We start from the raw sequence: 24,153 nt of genomic DNA, 5'->3' as shown, positions 1-24,153 counted from the left end.
GGGGATAAGCAGGGTGGGGGGGATGATGGAAGGGAGGGCACGGGGAGGAGGGAGCAATTGGAGGTCAACACTCATGGGGAGGGTCAGGATCAAAAGAGAGAACAGAAGTAATGGGGGACAGGATAGGATGGAGGGAAATATAATTAGTTCTTACACAACACTACTATTATGGAAGTCATTTGCAAAACTACACAGATCTGGCCTATATTGAATTGCTTGCCTTCCAAAGGGAAGGGGTGGGGAGGGAGGGAGGGCAGATTGGCAGACAGGGGCAATTAGAACGCTTGGTGTTTTGGGGTGGGGGGAGGGGACAAAAGGGGAGAAAATGTGGAACCCAAAATTTTGTGAAAATGAATGTTAAAAGTTAAATAAATTAATTTAAAAAAAAAAAAAAGAGCCCTTGACCTGTGGTCAGAAAGGCCAGAGCTCAAATGTGACCTCAGACACTGTGTGACCCTGGGCAAATCACTTAACCCTTGCCTACATAAAATGGGAGAAGGAAATGGCAAAGCACTCCAGTGTCCTTGCCAAAAAAAAACCAAACCCATGGATAGAGACCATGGGGTCACATAGATAGTTGGACATGACTGAATGACTGAACAATAGCAACAATTATTCTTTATGCCTGCTCCACCTATTTCATTGTGCCATCAGCTTCTGGTGCAGGGCAGGACCCTACTGCTCCCTGCCTTCGAGAGAGCTCCTCTTAGCCACATGAGGTTCAGCTTTTATAACTAAAAATCTTGATATTTCTCCTTTCTTTCTGACACCTGGGAAGGCTTTCTTCTACCTGAAGGACCAGTCTTCATTTGTTCAGCCAGTGAAATGCCACAGTTGAATTTTAAGTCTTTTTAAGTATGAAGAATCTCTTAAGCAATTAGGTGGGATTGTCCCAGTGACTGAGAGCTATAAAATTATAACCTCTCCCAAATTGGAGGCAGGCCTTGAGCCCCAGGGAAACTATTCTCCCCTAAACTTTGAAAAAATTCATTTTGATTGACTTGAAAGGGAGGACCAGGAAGCTGATAGCACCAGCAATAATGACAACTATCATTTTATGTAGCAATTTAAGTTGTGTACAACTCTTTATATGTATTATCTTATTTGATCCCTACAATAACCTTGCTGAGAGCTCAATGCTATTATTACCCCCATTCTCCAGATAAGAAAAGTAAGACAAATAAAGGTTAAATGATTTTCTCAGGGTCATATAACTAGTTAGTATCTGAGTTCAGATTTGAACTGAATCTACTGTGCCACCCAGTTGCCTATTAGTAGTATAGCTTCAGCCACAAGTAAGTCCAGGGAAGAGAGACTTTTTAGTTTCATAAATTAAATTTGTCTTTTTTGTTTCATTACAATATGATAAAAAGGGAATAGTTTTATGAATATCAAAGAGATTCTGATTGTTAGTGGCCTAAAACATTAGTTAAGGTATCCAGGCAAAAGGACCTGAAATTAGACTCTTGGAAGAATTAAAACCCTTTATCTTACCTGGTTTTCCATTACAGTCAAATAGGATAATAGGTTTAGAATTGGGTGGAACCTTAAAGTTCCACATCCTCATTTTACACATGAGGGAACTGAGGCCCTTGCCTCATTAAACTTGCCAAGACTGGACATTAGCCAGTGTTCTCTGATGCCAAATCCCATTCTCTTTTTCTCAACAAACATTGATTAAGCACTGTAGCAGGTTTATCATGAAAACATCCCCAATTATTTTTATGAATGGAAACTTACACAAATACTGAATGTTAGAAATTTTTGTCACAGGTTTGGAGTTCTGTTAGGGAGAAGATATCCAACCACTAATCCGGCAATTAAGCACTTCCCTCTCAGACATAAGGAAGATGAATTTTCAGTACTAGGGCAACATTTATGACAGAAAGAAACAACCATTGTTGATGTTCTCGGGAAGTTTAGATCATTTTTGTTATTTTAACTAGTTCTTTTCAATTAGGAAAAAAGAACAACCCAGAAAAGTTAATGGTACCTCACAGAACAAATACGATGAAACTGTAGGGACACTTTTCATTATTTTAATGCAAGCGGTCAAGTTGTACCAAATACTAAAGTCTTTTCAATATTTTATGGATTTTCTTTTGCCAAGGTTCCTTTTGGTTCACTGTAATAGCAGATAGCATGAGACTGTAATAGACAGCCAGCTTAAATGTCTGTTACTTCACATTTGTTACTTTGGGGGAGAAGAGTTCCATTTGTTTGACCAATAATAGTTTTAAATTAATTTATATGAATATTGTATTTTCTAACCAAAATTTAAACAGACTTCATGATGTGCTTATTGATTACTTAAATCCTCTGTGGGTGTCCTTTATGGATTGGAATCCTGAGGGATGGTTTAGCTCTGAACTTTTACAAGCCTAAACTTATTGAATTTATTTGAGTCAATTCAACAATCATTTTTTAAAGAGTCTACTATGTGCCGAATACTGTGGTGGGCTAGGGAAAGATACATAAAGATGAATTTTTTTAAATCCCTGCTCTCATGGAGCTTATAATCTAGTGGAGGTCTATGACAAGTACACAAGTAACTAAAAGAGACAAAAACAAATTTCTCTGTGACAGCAGAGGAGAAGGGATCTAATGGCTCTTAGGGGGATGCTTATGGGTTCATGTTCAACCTAGTTCTGAGAAATATTGTTGAATGTAAATTGAAGGGTCTAGAGTTCCAAGTCCTAGTTTCTTTCATGTCAGTATCTAGCTGTATTGTCTTGGTCAAGTTATATATTTCTCTGGGTTTTAATTTTCTGTTATGTAAAATAAGGGGATTGTTTCCAAAAATCTCATGACTAAAATTAGCTCTAATATTCTATTATTATATTTCATTCCTACAATCATTGAAGATAAGATTATGCAGGACTTGGTGATGAATATTTCTAGTTATTTATTCATTAGAACTTATTTTTATTTATACATTTTTTATAATTAATCATATGCAAACTAGACTTAGAGAAGTTTTGTTGATAAATTTTATCTTTGACTTTTTATTTCATTGAGATGTCATAAATAAAGGAAATTGCATACCACTCCAGTATCCTTGCCAAAAAAAGCCCCATGGATAGAGTCCATGGGATCACATAGTTGGATATCAGTCAACAACTAAAGAATAATAAACACAAATAATATTTTTTTAAAAAAGGAAATTTTCTCTCTTTAACTGCAAAAGGAAAATAATACTGGTGTAGAGTCAGAAGATCAGAATTCAAACCTCTCTACCTCTGAATACCTATGGACCTTAGGCAGATCACTTAGTCCTCTTTAGTTAGACCTGGTTTTCCTCATTTTTAAAACTATGGGAATTTTGCCGCTTGGATCCTTTCTGGTAAAGTCTATGGATCCCTTCTCAGAACAAAAATTTTAAAGACATGAAATAAGATACATAGGATTATGAAATGAAACCATATTGAAATTGAATATTATATATGGTTATATGTTTTTTAAAAAATTCATGGACCTTAGCTTAAGAGCTTAAGACAACCTGTAAGACCCCTTCCATCTCTAACTCTTTTGTCCTGTTCTTTACTTGAAAGGTTAAAAGAAAGTTCCGGAAAGGTTTTCCATCATTTCTATTTACTGTATGAGAGTAGGGATATATTTTAGAAGAGAATAAAATATTCTCTTATCCCCCAAATCCTGTATGGATCCAATAATGGATGTGAAAGTACGTTAGAGAATTCTGTACAAATGAAAGGTGAGATGTTGACATCTAATTTTTCTTAGATCACATGGTATATGTGTTTATCCTTTTCACAATAAAATTATGAGTTCCTTAGGTCAAAACAGACTATGCCTTTTATCTCTTTTAGGCTATGTAATTTGTTTGCTTGGAGTTGGGACTTTTTCCTCCCCTTCTTTTAAATTTAGGATCACCAGACCAAATAATGAAGGACCACACAAGTAAACAAACACGAGTTATTTTGGAAAGGCATATTTTTTTTTTTTTTGAGGAACAAGAAAAAGTCATTTAGTTTCAAAAATGAAGAACAGGAAACATAAAATTCTATTCCATAAATACAACTGACAATAAAAATCTATATACTTTCAGATTTAAAATGATCCCCATGAACTGGAATGCTAGGCCAAAATTAACAAGATAAAATTGAATAGAAGCTAATGTACAGTATTAACATACAAGTTAAAAAAAACACAGCAGTCCATATTGGTAGGAAAAGTATAGCTTGGAGGTGACCTGATTTCATCCTTGTTCCTGTAAAAGAAGATATGCTTCTATTAAATCTCAATCTTTGATCACACTTTAAAAAAAAAGTAGTGTAGAGTCCAGATCATGGGAAATAACAATCTAACAACAAGACAGTTTAATCCAAAAGCATTGACCAAGTGCCTACTGTGTGCAAAGTTAGAGGTGGCTTGGCATAGTGGATGCAGTTCAGCCCTGGCCAGCAAGACCTGGGTTCTAATACGAACTCCGGGACATACTGACTATGTGACCAAGGGCAGGGGCACTTAGCCTCTCGTTTCTTCTAGATACCTCTCTAAAATTACAAGTTACAGATGAATTAATTGTACTTCTACATCTGTGGAAGAAGTTTCCCAACCTAATAAGCTCAAAGGCCAGGACATTATTCTGAACAAAATAAAAAGAATAAGAAAATGTGGAAATAGCTAAGTGTTTACACAGTAAATTGGAGGAGGAGGAGGAGGAGAGAGTGTGTTAAAAAACTATGGGGAAGTGGCAAAAAGCTTCCCAAAGGGAATGGTGCATGAGTTGATTCTTGAAAGAAGGTAGGAATTGCTAGGAAGTGAAAGGGAGATGGGAGTGAGTTCCATGAATGGGGAGACAACCTGTGCAAGAGCAGGGAGGTGGTAGATGGAATTCCAATCTTAAAAGGGAGGGAATAAGCATTTATTAAGTGCCTACTGTGTGCCTGAGGACTTTATTAATATTGTCTCATTTTATCCTTACAACAATCCTGCAAGAGAGGTGCTGTTGCTATTCCTGTTTTGCAGTTGAAGAAACTGAGGCAAACAGAAGTTAAATGACTTGCCCAGGGTCACACAGCTAGAAAGAGTCTGAGGCTATATTTGAGCTCAGATTCTTTTTTTAAAATTATTTTATTTGTTTTCAGTTTTCTACAATCACTTCCATATATCTTAGATTTTTCCCCTTCCTTCCCCAAGATAGCGTACAATCTTATATAGGTTCTACACATACATTCTTATGAAATACATTTTCACCTTAGTCATGTTGCATAGAAGAATTAAAATGAGTGGAGAAACCTTAAAACAAAACAAAACATAACATAAGAGAAAATTGTCTGCTTCATTCTGCGATCTAATTCTATAGTTCTTTCTCTGGATGTGGATGGCATTTTTGCCTCAAGGGTCCATTGAGAACTTTTTAGGTCCTTGCATTGCTGTGAAGGGCTTAGTCTACCAGAAAAATTCCTCACACACTGTGGTTGTGGCTGTGTACAAAGTTCTCCTGGTTCTGCTCTTTTCACTCAGCATCAGTTCATATAAGTCCTTCCAGGCCTCTCTGAAGTCTTCCTGTTCGTCATTTCTTACAGCACAATAGTATTCCATCCCATTCCTATATTATAATTTGTTGAACTCAGGTTCTTAAAGAATATCAGTTAGGTCAGCACTTTTGTGTGTGAAGTTTGAAAGGGTATGGTGGAGACCAGTTGTAAAGGGACTGTAAATGACAAGTTGAGGGACTTACATTTTATTCTAAAGTCCATTAAGGTTCTCAATCAGGGGAGTAACACAGTCCTGCCTCTGCTTTAGGAAAGTCATTTTGGTGGCTGTGTGAAAGATGGATTATAGAGGAGAGAGACTGGAACTCAGGAGACCAATTAGTAAGCTGTTGCAATAATGGAGGCAAGAGGTTTGATGAAGGCCAGACCCAGGGTGGTGACAGTGTGAGGGCAGAGAAAGGGATGAGTGGGAGATATGTTGTCTTGGTAGAAGCAATAGGTCTTGGGAACTGATTGTGAACAATTGTGATGTGAGAGATGAGGGAGCAGAAAGAATTTAAGATGTTACTGAGCCTAAAAACATGAGTGGGTGACTCCTGGGATGGTGGTACTTTGAATATGAACGGAGAAGTTTTGAGAAGGATTGGATGGGGTGGTAAAATAATGAGCGATACATCTATCACATTGGCATAGATGACAAAAAAAGAAAATCAAATTTTACAAGAGTTTTAAAAGAGTTGTAGATAAATGGGTACATTAATGAATTGGCTTTGGATCTGTGAATTGGTTCAGTCACTCTGGAAAGCAATTTGGAACTATGCTAATAAGTCTCTAAACTGACTTTAGAAAAAGAAAAAAAGGCTTATGTGTACAAAGTATTTAAAATGACTTTTTCTTTTGGTAAAGAACTAACGGGGTACTCATTGGTTTAGGGGATAGCTGAACAAATTATGGGCTATGAATGTAGTACCGATAGTGAGCATCAGAAGTAACATTTGGATCCAGGTCCACTGTCTCCTCCCCTGTTCCTTATTAGCATTGGAACTATATTGCAATCTAGTAATAGCCACGATGTGTTTTCCCCATTGCAATTAGGATCCCTTGAAACCTGAATTTTTCATAGATGAAGCCCAAGATTCATAACTACATGGCACCACTAGAGAGACATTTATTTTAAAAGATGGGTTTTGGTGCTAAAAGGCAGTGTGGGAGTATTCAAAGCAAAGTGATGCTCCCAAGTGCAGTCCAGTGTGTATGCTTGACGTATACTGAATGAGCAAAGAAAATTACAAAGTATACCCTCTCTCTAGAAATTTACATTTTGAAATCAGCTTCTGGTGGCAAAGAACTGGAAATTGAAGGGCTTCCCATCATTTGGGGAATGTATAGAAAAGTTGTAGCATATGATTTTTATAGAATACTACTGTGCTTTAAGAAATGATGAGCTGGTTGATTTTTGAAAAACACAGTAATGCTTGCATGAAATAATGAAGAGTGAAATAATCAGAACTAAGAAAACATTGTATACAGTGACAGTAATGTTCGAAGAATAATTGTGAACCACCAAGTTATTCTGAGCACTACAAGTACTCAAATCAACTATAACAGGTCTATGAAGGGAGATGCTATATACCTCCAGAGAAAGAACTGGTAAATAGATGTATGCATAGTATGATTTTACATGTATTTATAAATCTGTGGCAATTTGTGGCCTTCTCTAGTGTGAGGTGGGAAGGGTGAGAGAGAGAGACAGATCAGACCTTAAAATGTAACAAAAAAAAGACAAATTAAAAATAAAGAAATGAGCCTATGTCCTTTTGTTTTGCCCTCTGATATTTCCACTGAGTTTTGTAGACCTTAAGGTCACACCAGAGGTGTGGGTATGTGACCCTGGGGTATGTGAACTTTTTGTTTCTTAATATTTGATATAATTGATTTCCCTTGTAATCCTCTATCCTATTTTCTCCATTCACATACATTATTCTGAGAAAGGTCCATAGGCTTCCCCAGACCATGACAAGGAAAGGTTAAGAAGCCTTGTGCTGGAAGTATATTTTAAAAGACCACTTGTATGGCTGTTGGCTTTTCTCTAAGTCATAAGAAACCTTTAAAAGTATTTAACGCCTGTATCCCACAGGAGGAAATCTAGTTGATGTAAAAATAAAAGGTATCAATAAAATTCTCAAAAGAGGAAAAAAAAGCATTTTACCTTTCTTTTCCTTTCATTCATTCATAATGTCACTTCATTCAGAATGAGGTGGAGTCATTCTCTCGAGTTCAGTGCTTGTGATATTCTGACTCTCCTAACCAAGGCATGGCTACAGTAATGCATGGAGGGGCTATTATCCGCATCGCAAACCAAGGAAATAATGGATCTTTTCAAGTAGAGAAGCTGTATTTACAGCCTTATCACTGTTTATTGCCATATTTATTCACATATAAAAGCAATTTTGCATAGCACCTTTTATGCTAAAGGGAATTTATTATACATTCCTTCAATTTTATGTAGTTTTCTAATCCTCAGAGGACACCACTATTTTACTTTCCTGGAATTAGGAAAAAATATATTGTATTATTGGTTCAAGTGTTGTTTTCTTGTTGTAATAGTGCATAGCTTAAGGAGGCTTCCATCGAGTGGATCTAGGTGAATGGCAAGGCAAAAATAGATCTGAATGCAACTGTCCAATCCAAAATTAAGGTTAAAGTAGGTCTGTGCTAGTTAATCTTTCTGAATTTACTCAGATTAGAAAAAAGGAATGAGTCTGAGTCCTTTCCTAGGAATTCAGAACCTGTCACCTAATCCACAAACCTATGTGGTTAAAAGGAACTAGAGAAGCAGTAGCCTTCTCTGAATGAGCTAATGTTTCATTGAATGAACACTGATGTACATTAATTAGAAGTAGTTACATGGGAAAACCATTAATTGGCATGTAAATAGGAATCTTAAGAGATGAAGCTGATGATGATGGATAAATAAAATACATTCTAGGGAGTTTGTGTAGTAACCAACCATATCAGTTTGTGGTGGTTAGCTTGTATGTTAGTGGGAACTTCTGCTTTTGCTTTCCAAATGTTTCATTTCATCTTAACTACTAAATTGAACCAACTTAAATCTTTGCTGCTGCCTAAGGAACTAGTGATGCTACTTTGGAGTAGGCTTTTTAGATGGTGCAACGGATAGAGTGCCAGACGTGGAGTCAGAAAGATCTGAGCTTAAATGTGGCCTTAGACACTAGCTGTGTGACCTTGGGCAAGTCACTTATCCTCTGCATGCCTCTCAACTGTAAAATGAGGATAATAATAGTATCTACCTTTCAGAGCTGTTGAGAAATTAAGTGAGATAATATTTGTAAAGTGCTTAGTCCCATGCCTGCCTGGCACATAGCAAGTGCTATATACTGGAAATGCTATTATTATTGTTATTATTGCTAATAGCAATAAAATGCTATTATTATTGGCCTCTCTTTCTGGTATTATAGGGTCATGCTCTCTACATTTAGAGCTGAAAAGGAATCTTAGAGGTCACTAGTACAAGCCCCTCACTTTATAAATGAGGAAACTAAGGCTTAAGAGAGGTCAACTTGGCCAAGTTCACATAGGTAGGATGTTGTAAAACTCATTTGAACCCAAGTTCTCTGACACCAAATCCAGAGCCCCTTTCCACTGTGACAGCTGAAAGGGTCCAAGAACTGTGGGTAACGAGCAACCTTGAGTTGAGGGAAGTTGAAAGTGTTTCTTTTTCTTAATATCTCAGGAAAGGGCCATCAATTAGGTACAAATGCACCTGGAAAACCTAGTGAGAGACGAATATCAGTGCAACAAGGCTGGAAAAGGAGGGTGGGGGAACCCTAAACTGCCTGCAGCTTCCCTCTAGCGGCTGGCGCCAGGGGCTGCTCTTGGCTTCTGGTTATTTCTACCCCAGATACAGAATATTTAAGGACTCTGTTTAAGCTGCCTGTGTGCTCTTTTTGATAGCCTGTCAATAAAAAGAGAATCCATGGCAAAAAAAAGAACTGTGGGGTGAGAGGGTTTTCCACTTCTGCCCTAAATAGCATTTGAGGGAAAGAAAGAAGTCAAATCAGACAAGCATCAACATAGTGAAGCATTTGCATTGCTTTCTATTGACATCCTACTTGTTGTGACCTCTTATAGCTCACCAATATAGGCACAGATACAGAAGACATACCCAAGGAAACACTCCCAAAACAAACCTTTCTTGGTGGTCTTCCTAGGACTGGAGGCATGCCATCAGAGCAGTCGCCCTTCCCATTTACTTGTCCTGACAGAATTATGGGGCTGATTTAAGGCAAATACAGACAACAGATCTCTATTTCTTCTTAATCACTTCAGCATTTTGGCCAATGACAGACCTTACTTTATGGGGAAATGTTGGGATCCTTGTAGGTCAATGGGCTCCCCTTCTCTGCACCTGAAGTTCATCTGTGCTTCTTGCCCTGCTATGCTCAACAGATTCATGTCCAAATATACAGTATCATATCAGAATATGCAACACATCAATTATTTTGTTCAGAGGACACAGTGTTTTTTCAGGGTCAATTAATATGTTTAGCATTGCCTGGCATGTAATTAGCACTTGACAAATGCTGGTCTTTGTGCTTTGGTGGTTTGCTGGAGATGTTGAGGTAGGAAGACCAAATAGGAAAGCTATTGTGACAGTTCAGGGGAGAAGTGTTAAGGGCCTGAACTAAGATGGTGGCTATGTGAGTGGAGAGGAGCGAGGAGAGATATTGTGGAGATAGAAGTCACAAGATATGGCAGCTGGGTATGTAGGGGACGTAAGAGTAATGAGATGAAGGCGATGCTGAGGTTGTGAACCTTTATGACTGGGTAATGCCTTCAACCCTAGGAGGGAAGTTCAAAGTGGGGTAGTTTTTTGGGAAAAAATAATGAGGTCTCTTTTGGATATGTTGTGTTTGAGAGGCTTCTGGGACATCCACTTTGAAATATTTAATAAGAAGTTTAAATGGTGACTGGGGCTCAGGAGATTGACCATGTTTGGACATAGATCTTAGAATCATATGTGTAAAGATGCTCTTTGAACCTGTGGGAACTGTTCAGATCATCAAGTGAAAGTATGGAGAGACTAGAGAAGAAAGCCTAGGATAGACTGGAAGATAAGAATGCCCTGGCAGATACCCATACTTAGGGAATATGACATGGATGGTGAGTTGGCAAAGGGGACTGAGGAAAGGCCAGTCAGATAGGTAGGAAAAGAACCAGGAGAGAACAGTATCATGAAAATCCAGGAAGAGAGGGTGATAAACAGTTTTAAAAGCTACAGAGACGGGGCAGCTAGGTGGCACCGTGGATAGAACATTGGTTCTGGAGTAAGGAGGATCTGAGTTCAACCCCAGACACTTAGTAGCTGAGTGACCTTGGGCAAGTCACTTAACCCAATTGCCTTCAAAAGAAAAAAGTTGCAGAGAGGTCAAGGAAGATGAGGATAGAAAAGAGATCTGTAGATTTGACAAGTAAAAATCAGTTGATGACTCTGAAAAGTGTTATTTCAGTTGAATGATAAGGTTGGAAGCTGGATTGGGCAAATTTAAGAGAACAAGGAGAGGCAGAGGGGACATAGAATTATAATGATCAAGGATGGTGGAATATATTGAATTTTTTTGAAGATTTGGGAATGTTTGTAGGCAGTGGGAAAAGAAGCAGAAGATAGGGATAGATTGAAAATTAGAGGAGGGGGATAGCAGTGGGGGCAATCTGTTGGGAGGAGATGAAATCAAAGTGAAAGTGGAAGGTTGGCCATGGTGAAGAAGAGGGCCATCTGTTCATCAGGAACTAGAGAGAAGTAAGAAATGGGAGATGAAGTCAAGGGTTTGTGAGGTAAGGAGAAAGAGTTGACAGAAAAGGTCAGAAGAGGGAGTTTTCAATGAATAGTCTTATTTGGAGGGGAATGTATGAGGTGAACACCTCAGCTGAGAGGGTCAGGGGAGGAAGTACAGTTGAAGGATTGAAGAGAGAAGAGACAGAATCAGTCTCTCTTGAGAGTGGGATAGAAAATGAGAGATAAATTTTGCTTCTCTGAAGAAGCTGGAATTCATCATAGGTGCTTGGGGACAGTAAGACCCCAGTAGAAATTAGGTAACATAAATTTGTAGTGGAACCATCCATCATGGTTGAGAGATTTCTTCAGTTCCATTCAGTAGCTTGTTAGCAGAACCAAGGGAAGCTAAATGGTGGGAGGATCCAAAGTTAGGGTTGTCAAGATGTAAGCAAAAATAGGAAAAGAAGCAAGGGAACAGAAAGTAGAGGATATAGCAGAGCTGAATTGGTTGAAAGGGTCAAGATCAGGAAAGGAGGAGAATATTGTCAGAGCAGGGGTGATAGTCTAGCAAAGCACAGTGGGAGAAGAGAAATTTCAGGTTTTAGTGAGGACCCAGAATAGATTTGAGGAGGAGTAAGGCACAGGAGAAAGGAAATAAAAAGACATTGTGAAAGCATAAAGGAATTTTAGAGTTATTTATTATGGAAGTGGAACACATATAGATGATGACAAAAATCAATGGTTTGGGCAAGTAGCCAAAGATCAGAGGAAGATCATGGGAATGAAGTAGACTGAGGAATGGGATAGTTGTGTATTTGAGGGAACATGAACAGATAATAGAAATAATAATAGCAATGATTATTGTTAATATAATGCTTACTAGGTGCCAGGCACTGTGTTAAGCACTTTACAATTGTTATCCTCAGAGCAGTCCTGGGAGGTAGGTCCTATTATTATCACCCCATTATACAGATGAGGAAATAGACAAACTGAGATTAAATGACTTTCTCTGAGTCACATATCTAGTAAGTGCCTGAGGTTGGATTTGCACTTAGATCTTCCTGACTCCGGGCTCAGTGCCCTATCCACTTGAGCCACCTAGCTGCCCCCAAGTATGCTAAACTTCCTTGTCATGAGGGCAGGAACTGAAGTGGAGATAGTGTGAACCAGGCATGGTGGAGATCAATATTGTGAACCAGGCACTTAAATCATAGAAAAAGAAGGGGAAATGTCCTGGGCTCAGTAGATATGGATTTGTAGCTAGCAGTTGAGATTTCTACCCTGCTAGGAATTTCTGTGAGTTGAGGGGATGTGGCTCAGTCATGAAAACCTCTCCTCATTTCTCCTCTGGCTGTACTACTTTGGGACTCTCTCACTGCACCACCATGGCCCCAAGTTGGGTACCTTCCGTGGTCCTTTTGTGGGTTCTCTTCCTCCTCATTAAGTTTGTAATGAGGTCAAAAACTGTCTTTCTTTTCTCATATTCATATTCCCTGCTTAGCAAGGTACCTGGTGCTTGTCTACTTGTTTAACTGTTTATCGAGCAACTGAAACAAATATGGAGGCAAACTAAAATTCCAAGATCAGACAACTCTTAAATTTGTAGGTGTAGAATCCTTGACTAAACCACTTTAGAGTGATTGTCACCAGTGTCATACTGGAGGCTGAGGATGGAATCTCTTTCTGTTCTTTACCCTTATCTAATTTCTTTTTTTAAATTAAATTAATTTTATTCTGAACTTTAAAACAAACATTTCCATCACATAGAACAGAAAAAAAAGATGATTTTACATGAAACTGCAAATCGGTTATGTAATATTTGCGATTCCTTTTAAATATATAATAAAGTTATGGCATAACTTTCTTTTTTTTCTTCCCTTTCTCCTCTAGCCCTAGAGATGGCTACCATTAGACACAAATATGTGTGTACATACACATACATACACATATATGTAAATATTTCTATTAGTTCTTTATCTGGATGCAAATATCATCTTTCTTCATATATCCTTTGTAGTTAATTTGAGCATTTACAATAGTCAAAATAGCTTAGTCATTCAAAGTTGTTCTTAAAATAATATTGTTACTGTATAGAACATTCTCTTGGCTCTGCTTATTTCACTCTTCATTATTTCATGCAAGTTCATCTATATTTTTCTAAGATCATAGAGCTCATTATTTCTTATAGCACAGTAGTATTCCATGACAATCATATACCACAACTTGTTCAGCCGTTCCCTAACTGAAAGGCATCTGTGTAATTTCCAGTTATTTGCTACCACAAAGAGAGCTGCTATAAATATTTTAGAAAATATAGGTTCTTTTCCTTTTTCCCTGATCATCTTGGAAAACAGAGCTAGTAGTGGTATTGCTGTGTCAAAGGGTAGTTTAATAACTCTTTGGGCATAATTCCAGATGGTTCTCCAAAATGGTTGGATCAGTTCATGGTTCCACTAATAGTGAATTAGTGTTCCGATTTTTGAGAGAATCCCTCAGGATGAATTCTCTCAGTGCCTTCAATTCTCAAAAATTATTTAAATCTCTGGCTATTATTCATCTTTTGTATCTATATATATTAAAGCTGAATTTTTTTCATATTCATATTACTACTTAGCACAGTGCCTGGAACGTACCAGATGCTTAATAAACGTTTATTGACCAACTGAAGCAAATGTGGAGGTAAACTAAAGTTCCAAGATCAGACGACTCTTAAATTAGTGGGCGAGGAGTCTTTGATTAAAGCCTTTTAAATTGATTGTGGGTTGGAGACTGAGGGTGGCATCTTTGTTCTTTATACTGATCTAATTTCTGAGGGAGTCCCTCAAAGTGAATTCTCACAGTGCCTTTAATTCTACAAGATTATTTTAATCTCTGGCTATTTATCTTTTCGCATCTATGTACATTCTGAATATATGCTAGACAGTTTCCTCTTATTATATGTCTGAAGTAACCAAGTCAACAAGCATTTATTAAGCACTATGGCACTGTTAAACATTGGAGATACAAAGGACAGACACATTCCTTTCCTTCAAGAAGTTCACCTTCTAACCTTGGCAAAAATATGCAGACAACTATGTCCATACTAGATATATCCAAGGTCAGTTGCAGGCAGTCTCAGAGAGAAGGTATTAGAATTGAAGGACCCTGGGAAAAACATCTCTGGAAGATTGAAATAAGTGAAATTATTTTCATTTAGGCACCTATGATGCACTCTAACTTCTTCAGAGCGGGCAAAATTTTTCAGAATTTAAAATCACCTGTGACTTGAAGTTTAACTGAACCCAATGGACAATAACAATAGGTTGATAATCGTATAGATAAACAAAAGGGGAAGCCCAGCAGTTCCTGCTAAATGCAAGAAGATATACAATGATAATATGTCTAGAGGAAGCCCAGTTCACTTAGTCAGTGAGCTAGATATTAGTCTCAAGACAATGAAAATAAAATACTATTGCAGATAAAAAGAGCATGTTAATATGAGCTTATCCCCACTTCAGCAATTCAAAAATGGAAGATCTTGTTTGTTCCATGTACAAATTTAAAATGAACCACCGGAGTGGCAGCTTTCACTGATATCGATGTATGCTCTCAAAGTAGATGTTCAAGTTTGTACCATCATACAGTCAAATGGAATAGAGTTAAATAGTTGAAGTTTCCTCATTTTCTCCTCTCCTCAACCATTTTTGGGGCCATGATAGTTCAGATTATGTGTCTGTGGTATTGTTCCACTGAGAATTTTTTTAATGAATTGATTCTAGATCTTTAAGGAAAGTCACTGCCTAAATAAGATAAATGATTTAAAATTTCATGTCATAAGTTAGATGATATATTCTGTTTCTATGTAGTTTATCACCAATATCCTTTTTTTTGTGGAGAGTGTTCTTGACATCTACTAAAATCTGGGTTGTATGTGATGAATCTGCCTAAGGAAATTGTATTTGGAAATGTGAAGGGTTTTTCTTCAATAATTTGAAATGAAATGTGAATACGGTAACTTATGAATCCACAGTTCTAAATGGAAATGTTTTCTCAGTTTTTCCATTTAAATATCAGATCAGTGATATATATTTTTGTGCAGTTTTTTATAGTTGATGTTTCTGATAGATAGAAACCATATATTTGAGTAGATGTTTTCCCAGAGTAAATAAATGTGTTCAGGACTTTAATGTTGCTTGGATGTACTTTGTGCTTCAAAGAAACTATTTCAGAGAATTGTTTTCATTTCACTTCTTTTCAGAAATGTTGACAATTGCCAGTAGCTGCAAACAAGTATCATTATTTTAGAAATAATCTTTAGCGTTGGACATGTTGTCATAGTCCGAAAGTTATTCTGAAGAGGTAATTTAACAGAATTCAGCATTTTGTTGTAATTAGCACACCTATTTGCCAAAATAAGTCTTTATTACTTAATACCTGCTAAACTTAATGTGTTTATCTAGCTAAATATTCCAGAGACTGCTCTGGTACCATCAGTAATTTTATTTTATTATCATTTTGAGAGGATGTAGTAACAACTTGATTGGAGTAGCAACTAAAATGCTATTTTATGGAGAAAGAGTTTTATAAGTAAGCCAAACATTCTGAGAATTTATGTTAAAATACAGTGGGGTCAACTTAAAATATTGTTAAATTACCTTAACTTCTTAGAGGGCAATGGTCTCCTAAGTGGGGAACAAATACTCCCAGTGAGTCATGAAATGACTAATCAGAGGGCTTATCTCTAACATAAACCATTTAATTTTCCTCACTCCCACATTCTACTCTCTCCTTCCCTTATTGGAGCTTTCAACTTCTATCCTTCTGCTCAGACACCAGCTCCTTGATATGATTATAACTTAATTATGACTCAGGTGCTTACAGCAATCAGCAGATAAAATTGAGAAAACTCCTTTGTTTTCCTAGTATATCCACCCAGGTCACTGCATGGTTATGGCAGATAACCTCTGGTTATCTTGGCTTCTTGTACAAGGATGAGAAAATCCTACCCCATCTAGCCTTATTATTTTGGTATAGGAATGAGTCATATAGTATGACCAGGCATGGCATGGATGAGTTGCATTTTGCAGATCTCATAATCATCCTTCCCCTCCCCCCAAAAAACTACCCTTCTTTTAACCCTGATTTTTTTTTTGTCAAGGGCTATAACCATCCCTCCTCTTATCCATTCAAAATCTTGATGTCATCCTCAATTCACTTCCTCCCATCCCATATATCTAAATCTTGTTTCTACCCCCAAAAACGTGTCCTCTTCTCTTTATTCACATTTCAACATCTCTTTACCTAGACTATTTAAATTTTTAAGATTTTATATTATTATGAGCTTGACAAAAAACCAAGCATGAATATTCCTATATACAAAGGATAAGAAAAGAGAATGTCATATAAAGGTACATATATCTGAAATATATAACAAATTCAGTGCTTGAGTTTCAAAGCTGTTCTGTTTGTTTCCGTCTCTTTCTCTATTTACTTCTTTTAGTTTTAAAAAGTTTCACTGATGTTTGTGCCAGTCTACCAGTCCTACGCAAGTTTCCCACCCACCCACCAAAAGTCTCCCTAGTTACAAGCATGATCAAAACAAATCTCATATTGACTGTCGGAAATTTTCTTTCATTCTCTACTTCTAGTCTACCACCTCTCTTATCAAGAAATGACAAACATCTTTCAACCCAATCACCTGGAATTATGGTTGGTCAACACATTGGTCAAAGCTCTTCAGTCTTTTGAAATTGTTTTTCTCTAACCCTGTAGTCACTGTAGAAATTGTTCTTCTGGTTTTGCTCAGTTTGTTATCCATCAAACATTTCCCTGATTTTTCTAAATATATCCTTTCTGTTATTTCTTATACCCTTTCCTGTACCCTGGTATATAGATAAACTGACCTTTTTCTTGTTACTCTCACAGGACATTCCATTTACTTCCTCCATGCTTTTATAGTGGCTGCTCGCATGCCTCCTCCTCCCTTAGGATCCTTAGTATTCTTCAAATCTCAGTCCAAGCACATTGTCTATGTATGATCCACAGGATTTACCAATAGGATAGTTCATCCATCTCTAAAAAGACAAGATTTAATTCCATCAAAAGTAAAGTAGAAGCAAAGCTTAGAGAGATGCAGGATTCCTTTTTCAGTAAAAAGGCAGATAAAATTCAGTTTTATGCTGATAGTAACAATCCAAAGCACTTTTATGATTTCCTAAACACTATTTACGGACCAAAAACCTAGGGTGCATCACAACTACTCAGTGCTGATGGAACCACATTGATTAGTGATAAGGACATGATCTAGAGATGTGGGCTGAACACTTCCATAGTGTCCTCAACAGACCATCATCAGTCAGTGCTAAGGCCACTAACCATTTACCTCCTTAGCTGAACTTCCAACTGAAGAAGAGGGTTTGAGGGCCATTAGGCTCCTTTCATGTGGCAAAACACCTGGTGCTGATTCTATTCCAGCTGAGATTTACTAGGTAGGGGGACCATTGCTCATACAAAAGCTGACTGAAATTTTCCAGGTTGTATGGCAAGAGGAGGTTATCCCCCAGGAGTTCAAGGATGCTTCCATTATCCATCTCAGTAAAGGTAAAGGAAATAGATTGTCCTGTGGCAATCACAGCGGGGTCTCTCTCTTAGTCATTGCTGGTAAAATTCTTGCTAGAGTCCTCCTTAATAGGCTGACCCTTCACTTGGAAGATGGTCATATACCTGAGAGCCAGTGTGCCTTCAGAAAGGACTGAGGAACAGTCGATACAGTGTTTGCTACCTGACAACTCCAGGAGAAATGCCAGGAGCAGAACAGAGGTGTATGCACAATGCTTAGAGATCTGACCAAGGCCTTTGACACTGTTATTTGTGAGAGCTTATAGAAAATTATGTCAAAATTTGGTTGCCTAGAAAAGTTCACCAGCATTGGACATCAATTTCATGATGGCATGTTTGCCTAGGTTCTGGATAGTGGACAATGCTCTCGTGCCTTCCCAGTCATCAGTGGAGTGAAACAGGGCTGTGTGCTTGCTCCCATGCTTTTTAGCATGATGTTTTCAGCCATGTTGTCAAATGATTTCAATGAAGATGAACCTAGCATCAAGGTCAACTACCATACTGATGGTAAATTCTTCAATTTGAAAAGGCTACAAGTCAAGACCAAAGTGGAGAGAGTGTTGGTGCATGATTTTGTGTTTGCAGCCTCTGAAGCTGAGATGCAACAAAGTATGGATCAATTCTGTGCTGCCTGTGCTAATTTTGGACTAATAATTGTCACCAAGAAAACACAGGTGTTCCATCAGCCACCACCACACCATCCATACATGGAACCATTGGTTGCAACAAATGAAGAAATTTTGAATGCTGTGGATAGGTTCACTTACTTTGGTAGTGTACTTTCCAGGGATGTACACATTGACAAAGAGGTTGATGCATGCATTGCCAGAGCTAGCTCAGCGTTTGGGAGGTTCTGAAGAAAAGTTTGGGAGAGAGGAGGTATTAGACTGACTACCAGATTGAAGGTCTATAGAGCCATTGTGCTGACCTCATTGTCGAATGCCTGTGAAACATGAACAGTCTACCAACACCATGCCAGAAAACTGAATTGCTTCCATTTGAACTGTCTTAGGAAGATTCTGAAGATCACCCGGTAGGATAAGGTACCAGACACTGAGGTCCTTGCTGGAACTGAACTGCCAGGCATTCAGACTATGCTTCAGAGAGCACAACTCCAATGAGCTGGTCACGTTGTTTGAATGCAAGATGTATGCTTGCCAAAAAGACTATTTTATGGAGAACTCACATGGGGCAGGCGATCACATGGTGGCCAGAAGAAGCAATACAAAGACACTCTCAAGGTCTCTCTCAAGAACTTTGGATTTGATTGTGCAACATGGGAGACACAGGCACAGGACTGCTCAGCATGGTGTGCCCACATCAGAAAAGGTGCTATGCTCTATGAGCAAAGCAGAATTGAAACAGCACAAAGTAAACGTAGGATGTGCAAATTTGGAGTAACCACTCCAAATGTTCACACAGACTATCTGTGCCTAAGCTGTGGTAGAACATTTCGAACTCGTATTGTTCTTATCAGCCACAGTCATACACATTGAAACTTCACATTGTCATGGTGATGTCATTTTGGTCCTCTTGAGAATGAAGGACAACAACCAAACTAAACTATGTATGATCACGTCTTTCCTGATAGTCTCCAGGTCCTAGAGCCCTTCATTCCAAAATTTCCATTACATTCTGGACCTTCTCCAGTCATCCTGATGAATATCTGGTCACTGGATCCAGATGGCTCAGGAGAAGAAAGTGAAGGTGGTAGCTTTACACAGCCCTCCCTCATTCAAAACAAAGTCAAGTACAATTATGTCATCATTTGTCTGATGTCATGGTCTTTGAAAATGAAGGATGAACACAGACAGACCAGTTATTCACTTTGTACATATCCTACGTGCACTTATTTTTGTACATGTTGTCACTTCAGCGAATGTAAGCTCACTTACTTTTGAGTAATTTTAACTTCACTTACTGAAATACCAAGAGGACATTCCTTATAAGGATTTCCTATGTGGTCAACTTTGGAAAAAATAATTATCATTAGGTTCCAGTGGATGAAGGACCTCATTCTTTGGATTTTGGCTGACTAGCATCTATTGTCTATGATGGTATGCTTAATTCCGTGGCAAAGAAGACTAAAGTAAAATAGTGATTGAGTAACTCTTTATTTTATCCTATTCACCCCAAACAGTGGCTCTATCTTTTCTTTGATTCTTTTTTGTTTCCTTTTGGGGGCAGTTTTCCTTGTTATTCTTAGCATCTACTTTTTTTTCTTTGTGACCCTTCACCAAGAACAGTAGCAAGCACAGAGTAGGCACTTAATAAATGCTTACTGATTCATTGATTGATCATTGGAGGAAACTTTGAGATCAATGAGATCACAGATCTCTGAGCATTTGAGAGTTTCACCTGCTTGGTTTCAAAGTTTTAAAATTTAGGTGCTTCTTCGAATTCATGAAACAAGCCACACTAAGAAGAAGATACGTATTTGAGAAATGGTTGGGTTTTTTACACATTGGTTAAAGCTATTAACATGCAACACCTTTGGATTAGCTTGCAACGGTAATCGATTGACATCAGGGAGGATGAAAATTTATGAGCTGAATTTTAACAGAAACCTTTGTATAATTGGGTGGAATTGAAAATTGAGTACTGTGAATTCGTAAGCCCAACTAGTAATGTACTCACTTCTGTTTTAAATTGTATATTTTTGTAAAGTATATTTTTCAGCTGTTAAGGCTGAATGAAGTTGATTTCTATACTTGGTATTAATGGCTTTCTATAGGTATAGAAGTATAGGAGGCCATTAATAGCAAGTATAGAAATCAACTGAACTTAGAACTATATACATGCATTATGATTTATAAATAAATGTATATAACTTGTACTACAAAAAATTATTACCAATAGGAATTCAAAATCAAAACATTCTAGACCATTGGTCATGGAAAATGGTATTACAAACTTATTTTATTTTTTATTTTAAATGTTAAATTAAGAAAAGAGACCAAAATGAGATACTATCCTGGTTTCCTCACCCAGAATGACTTTCATCTGTAACTAAGAAGGCAATTTTATTTTCAATTAAATAAGTGACTACTATGTGCAAAAATACTGTTAGGTTTTAGGAATATAAAGATAAAAATTTTGAAGTTAGAGTAGAAAAGTAGGTTGGAGAATATGGAAGACTAAATGTCAAGCTAAGGAACTTTTATTTGCTTCTGAAGGCAATAGGAAGCCATTGAGTTTTTGAGTATAGGAGTCCTATTTTCAAACCTATGTCTTAGAAAGATGACTTTGGCATCTTTGTGAAGGATAGATTGGAGGGAGACAGACAGACAGAGAAACAGACAGAGACAGATGAGAGACAGAGAAAGAGACGAGGGTGGGGTGGAGCAAGGAGATTAGGTGGGTCTCTGTTATCGTAGTCCAGGTAAGAGCTAAGGGAAATATTGGCAGAATTAATGGAAAGGAGATGGATGTAAGAAATCTTTTGGAGATAGAATCAACAGTAACTGATTGATATTGGTGGTTGTGGAGAGGAGAGAAATGGGTCAGAAGGACTAAAGACTTTGGAGCCTTGGTGCTATTAAGAGTTTGAGTTAGGTGGATGGTGTTGATGTTGTCATCCGAAGTAGTAAAGTGGAGGAAGTATAGTTTAAGGAGGAAAATGATGAGTTGAGTTTGAGACATATTGAGTTTAAAGTGCTAAAGGAACATTAGCAGTGATGTCCAATAGGTAGTTGGAAATGTTGACTGAAATTTGAGGATGTGCTTGCATATTTAGATTTCTGGAGTCATCTGTGTAGGGATATGACCTATAAGAGTTAATAAGCCCCACTAATGGAAAGGGTATATACAGAGAAGAAAAGAGAGGACAGATGAACAAGTAAAGGGAACTGAGGAGAACCTGTCAAGGAGTGAGAAGGAAAACCAGATGAGGCCAGTGTGACAGAAGCCAAGGGTGGAAAAATACCCAGGAAAGAGAGATGGTCACCAGTGTTCAGTGCCTCAAAAGGTCGAAAGACAAAGATGAAACATTATTAGATTAGTGACCTTTGAGTAATCAAGTTCCAACAGAGTGGTGAGGCTAAGAAGCCAGATTCTAAGGGGTTGAGGAGTGAATGGGTGGAGAAGGGAAAGCAGTGAGAGTAGACTTTATTTTTGATATTTTGTGCGGTTATCTTTTGTTTTTCTGTCAGTACAGTTTTTGAATCTGTCTTTCTCCCTCCTCTGTCCACTGAACCTTCCTTTGTTAAAAAGAATCGAAAAGAAAACATTAACAAAAACAGCGCAGGAAAAGTAGCCGCCATATCTATCATGTCTGACGCTATATACTGTGTGCTACACCCATAGTCCCCTACTTCTGAGAAGAAAAGAGGGAGCTATATTTTCTCATCTTTGTCCAGGGTCAAGTTTAAATCTTATTATTACACAGCAGTTATTTTTGTTTTTTCTTTTTTTATTTCTTTTTTTGTTATTACTTGTGTTATTCTGCTGTTTCCATTTACATCATTGTAGTTTCCCTTTACATTGTAAATGACATGACAAGATATTTTCTCTTTTTCTACAATGCAAACTTTTTAGAAATTTAACAGTGAAAGAGGGAAAAGTATAAATGGATATATCCCAGGATTTGGGATTGTTTTTCTTATGATAGGAGAAACCTGAACGTGTTTTTTGGAAGAAGGAAAGGAGCCTGTAGATAAAGAGAGACTAGGTCAGAGAGGAAGAGGCAATCAATAGGGTAAGCTGTTGATGGAAATGGAGGGAATCACGGGCACAATTCTTGTGAGGAAGAAGGATCATTTTATCCTCTGAGATTAGAGCAAGTCAAGAGGCTAGGTAAAGCAGTTTTGAGGTATGGAGGAAGGAGATAAGAGAATTTATGGTTGATACACTCAGTCATTGTAAAGAGGAAAGGTCATCTCAGTGAGGGTGTGTGTGTGTGTGTGTGTGTGTGTCTGTGTCTGTGTCTGTGTGTGTGTCTGTGTGTGTGTCTGTGTGTAATTGGAGTTACAGCCCTGAGGAGAAAGGAGTAGGTTCATAGTAGGCACCGTTGATAGAAAATCCATCAGAGATGAATAATGCTTTGATGGATGAAAGACACACCTGAGGCAAATTAACATGAACGTATTGTGGACTCAGTTCATGTAATAAGGAACTTTAGAAAAATATATTGGAGGTTCTCCCTGTCATAAAAATTATATAACTTCGTAAAATGTTTAAAATCAGTGAGTCTGTGGATTTGGTATAAGGTGGCATCACAACATAGCAGCATGATATAGTGGGGAAAGCCCTGTATAAAGGTTCTAATCTAGAATCTATTACTTAGTGTCTTTGTGACCTTAGGAAAAACGTTGTGCCTCTGTGAGCTTCACTTTCCTTATCTGTATAATGGGGGACCAGGGCTAGAAGACCTCAAATGACCTTCTGCTTTAAATGATACAATAGTAAATGATGCTGTGTGCTTCCCACATTTCACTGAATTTGTCATCTCTTTCATGTGAGTACATGGAAGTGTGGCTCTGAGCATGCACTCTAGGGCTGTGAGTCCAAGTGCACTGAAGCCCACAGGATAAACCCAGAACTTTGCTTCTCCCTAGTATGGGCTTTAGGAAGTCCAGTTGTTTATTCGAGACATAGCTGTTCTCGAATGATTTGCAAATTCTTGTTCTACGTGACATCATTTCACACTGATAGTTTTGAATCTTCTTAAATGTATTGGCAATTTTTGGCTGATCATTTATTTTTAGAATCAGGGAAAAAACTAATTGAGTTAGGAGAAGAGTTCATGACTTAGGTCTAGAACTCACAAAACATTTAAGACAAGTAGATGCAAGAGAGATATTCTTGAAAAGTGAGAATAAAAGAGGAATTCCTGAAAAGTTGTTTATAGAGTGAATCACACTTTTCCTTTCACTTATAACAGCCCCAGAGGGAAAATGTTTTGGCCTTAAGCAAAAGGAATATTGCTTGCTGCCAAAATGTTCTTAATTTTAGAACTGTAATCTTGTAGAAAGGGCATCAGACTCAGAGACAGGAAACCAGGGTTCAAATCCTGGCTCTGCCCCTTACTACCTGTGTAATCTTGGGCAAATTACTAAATTTCCTTGGACCTCAGTTTTCTCATCTACAAATTGGAAGTAAATGGGTTCAGTCATTCATAACATGAAGTATCTTGACCCTTTTCAAGTAGAGTGAACTATTTATTGCATACAGGGGGTTAGAGTCATAGAATCCTTCAGAGGCAGAAGATGCCCTAGAGGCCATCTAATCCAATACCTTCACTTTACAGATGAGGAGACTGGGCCTCAGGAAGTTTTAGTGAAAATCTGAAAGTCATGGAGG

General features: G+C 37.8%; 1 protein-coding gene across 4 annotated transcripts in view; it reads left to right on the top strand.

Annotated features, from left to right (window-relative positions):
• Window positions 1-24,153, top strand: part of KIAA1958 (KIAA1958 ortholog) — a 257,702-nt gene that overhangs the window by 60,164 nt on the left and 173,385 nt on the right. The window contains exon 1 of one of the 4 annotated variants that reach the window (XM_072598053.1): window positions 312-24,153. This exon is cut by the window's right edge and continues 13,851 nt beyond it. The exons of the other annotated variants lie outside the window; for them this stretch is intronic. The gene's annotated coding sequence lies outside the window, so the exon portion shown is untranslated. Of the gene's footprint in view, window positions 1-311 lie in introns of those variants that run through there. 4 annotated transcript variants of the gene reach the window in all.

The sequence above is a fragment of the Notamacropus eugenii genome, chromosome 3, assembly GCF_028372415.1.
Source record: "Notamacropus eugenii isolate mMacEug1 chromosome 3, mMacEug1.pri_v2, whole genome shotgun sequence".
NCBI lineage: Eukaryota > Metazoa > Chordata > Mammalia > Diprotodontia > Macropodidae > Notamacropus > Notamacropus eugenii.
The sequence above is the reverse complement of the archived record's forward strand: the minus strand, read 5'-3'. Positions and strand labels throughout refer to the sequence as shown.